The following is a 3,586-nucleotide window of genomic DNA, read 5'->3' on the forward strand; positions in this document are numbered from 1 at the left end:
CTTCAACGAGGTGGCAGACTATGAGAAGGAAGAGTGCACAGAGATTCAGCATAGGCTGTCTGGAGGTTTTAGACAAAGTGCTCATCAGGGAGGCAGAAGGCTTAAATCACAGCATGGTTTTAGCCAAGACTGATAAAACGCGGTCCGGTGTAGCTCTCTTCTGTATTTCTCTTGCTGCAGAAATCACTCGGTGTGGTGGCTAGGAGATGGTTTTCTGCCCAGCTTGTCTCTCCACTGGATGCAGTGGGTAGAGTGATGGGGCCTTTGGCGTCCCTGTAGTATGTTATGACTTTTCTGTGGTGGTAATACTTTAAGTCCCTCGGAGGAGTTGGGAGAGTACAGAGGCAGACATGAGGCCATCATGAAGGGCTGGAAATTCGAGGTTAATAATCAACTCTCCTGCATTTTTTTTCTGTACTGAGGAGTGGAAGGAGTGGATGGAACCTACAAAGGAGGTCCAGTTCCTCAACGAAGGCTCTTCATGAGCAAATACTGCAAGCGCAGTGGTCCACCGCAGACCTCTTCCCAAGCGTCTACCTTCCCGATGACTGGACTCTGCTCGACAGAAGGCAAAGCGTTGGTCTCAAAATTGCATCCATGTGTCATGGGACGAACACCAGGGTTCACCCCGAGATAGCCACTCCTTTCTCAACCCTCCCTGCATCAATTTACACACTCCCCAAGTGGTAGACTCTCTTTTTTGTTGCAATACTCACTCATTGTCAGGTGGTAAGAAGGAAAGCAAGAACCCAGAGTCAATGTTCTGGTTACTGTATTCCCACAGGGCCCAGGATCAGACAGTAGCCATTGTGCAGAAGCTTCTGGAAGCCTCAGTTTCCTTTCTAAACCTTAATTGCTTCGTACACTCAAACACACTAACTTGTGAAAGTCTGTTCCTTCTAGATAGCTGCAATTTGTTTCAAATAAAAAAATAGCTTGATTTTTTAATTTTACTTTTTAACCAGCATGCACCACATCCCACTCAAGTGCTAACCAGGCCTGATGCTGCTCAGTTTCCGGCCTCAGACCAGGTCAGGAGTGTTTAGATTGGTGTGGCTGTTGACATCATGCACCTTCTTGAGTAAGAAGAATTGGGAAAGTTAAAAGGAGGTTTTTGTTGTTGTTGAGAAAAGAGTGGGAGAGTAAAGAAGTGGGAAGGAAAACAAATTAGTTATTTTATCACGAGTGTGAGAGAATGCCTGTCAGGAGCAGCTTAGGGAGAAAGAGTGTGCAAGGGAGAGAGGGCACATGGTTTGTGGGAACACAGCCCACCATGGAGGAGAGGCATGGTGGCAGGCAGTGGGAGCTGAGGGCAAAGTCTTCTCTTTTCACATCCGGGCAGAGCAGGAAGAAGAGACCTGGCCAGATGTTGGGACAGGCTAACAACATCCAGGTCCTCCGTCTTGAGTAGCTGCATCCCTCCGGCCATGTTCTTCCTCCTAAGGTTCCTTAATCTCTCAAAACAGTGCCACCTGAAGAACTAGTCAGTACAGTTCACGTTCGAGCCACGAGAGGAGAGTTCACATGGGCATTTCAAAGGATGCTCTTGGTTATCATACAGCATTTGTCTTCCGAAGTCGTGAAAATTTCAATCTGCAGGGGAGTCTTTTGGGGTACCATTTGCTAGAGACAGTGGGTTGTTTTAGAATTCACCTATTTTCCAGCTTTTCACCCCCAGATGGATTGAAAACACATCACTTCAATATGACCCACATAACGTTTGAGCTAAGAACACAATCTAACTAGCTTAAGTACTGTGCATGTCCAGGCAGTCACTGTGTCCACGTAGGCTGGGTACCTGGGAAGTATGCTTTCAATAAAACTGTATGTTTATGAAGTTCATGGAGTGATCCCAAGATCTTGCTAACTCTGGAGGTCATCTGGGGCTTCTTTTGGACACCAGAGAAAATGAACAATGCACTATGTCCTACCCACAAAGCCCACAGCAGCCATACTTAGAATCTAATGCAAATGTAGTCACTGTTAAGATTTTCACTTTAGGCAAAAAAAAAAAAGATTAAACTATTAGGTGCTATGAGAAAATTGTATGCTTCCTCCTTGAAACCAAGCTTCCATCCTCCTCTGTGTAGGGTATGGCCCTGGGCTCACAGGAAGCAATGACTTACTCATCATGACAGAGATGTGTACCAATTCCATTTGCTTTGAGAAGCATGGCTTTGCTGAAGTTCAGTCTCCTTAATTGGATGCATGGGGCAGGCATGTTAAATGGAGCCCCATGCTGTGTTATATCCAAGAGCCTCTCTGGAAGGAAGCCTGCAGTGTGGACAGCCAGGTTCATCCCTTAGCCAACTTCTGAGTCTGCTATGTTTTCCTTACAGTTAACACATCACATTGCCCACACACTGTCTCTCCTCAGAGAATTGTTAGCAACGATTACCTACTCACGGTTATTTCTCATACTTCCTTTTCCTTTGCCCAGTTCTAAATCTCACATCAGCCAGGAATTAGATGGCTTTATCTATGCAACCATAACAAAGATGGCTCAATGAAACGCTATGGTTTCAAGTGTGAATTTACTAGAGATCATGCACTCCAAGTCTTGCCATTTGATTTTACTGGCCTTGACAGAAGTCATAGAAACAAATCCAAACCTTAATATGCCACTTGCAAGATTAATTAGGCTCCCATTCCAGGCATATTTTACCTTTCATGTTTTATAGGGAACCAGCGGTCCTTCCAAGCAGTGATGGAGTGACAGTGTGACTTGTTCAAAGAAACACTTGCAGTGATGCCAGCTCTGGCTTTTGGTCCCATGCAGCAGTCCCCTTTCTGAAACCTGAGCACCTCCAGGATGGAATGGACTCCCTGGTAAGTGGGGAGTGTCCAGTATCCCTCCTTGGAAGCATCCTGCTACTGCTGCCTTCCAAGAGGTGGAATCCATCTAGGGGAAGAAGCCCTGTTGGGTAGGACACGATATTCTCTAACACAGCTTCTGCAGTGTCTACAGGTCTGTGCTCCATGGCTGTTCTGACCCAGTTTTGTGACGTAATGACTGTAATTACAGACGCTCACGAATCCCAGTCAATACCATTTCTTGTAGCATGCTCTGTCATGATCCCCAATTCAAAAACACCTATTTGGAGGTCGAGGGTGTAGGGTAGCTCAGTAGGTTAAGAGTGCTTGCCAGAGGGGCTGTAATGTTATGAGCTCATATGTCTCCCAACACACACACACACACACACACACACACACACACACACACACACACACACACACCAGTTAAAACACTTATAACCTCAGCACTTACGGGCTACAGAAATGGAGGATTGCTCTGGCTTACTGGATGCTAAGTTAACTCCATGTGAAAGACTCTGTCTTAAGGGAATAATGTGAGTGGTCCAGTAGAATGCCAGCGTCGTCCAATGACCTCTACATGCGAACACCAGTGTACACACTCTGTGTGTATATAGGCTACATGTGCTCATTTGCCCAATGTCCCCTTTTCCTTCAATTTCTCTGAGAAGGCTGTGTTGAGCCAACCCTCACAAGCAGTGGGGTGCACAGATACATCTCTACAGTCATGTTGTCCAGGCTACCACTTGCTGGGTCTGTGACACGGCACACT

This window comes from Rattus norvegicus, chromosome 17, assembly GCF_021556685.1.
Source record: "Rattus norvegicus strain SHRSP/BbbUtx chromosome 17, alternate assembly SHRSP_T2T, whole genome shotgun sequence".
NCBI classification, from domain to species: domain Eukaryota; kingdom Metazoa; phylum Chordata; class Mammalia; order Rodentia; family Muridae; genus Rattus; species Rattus norvegicus.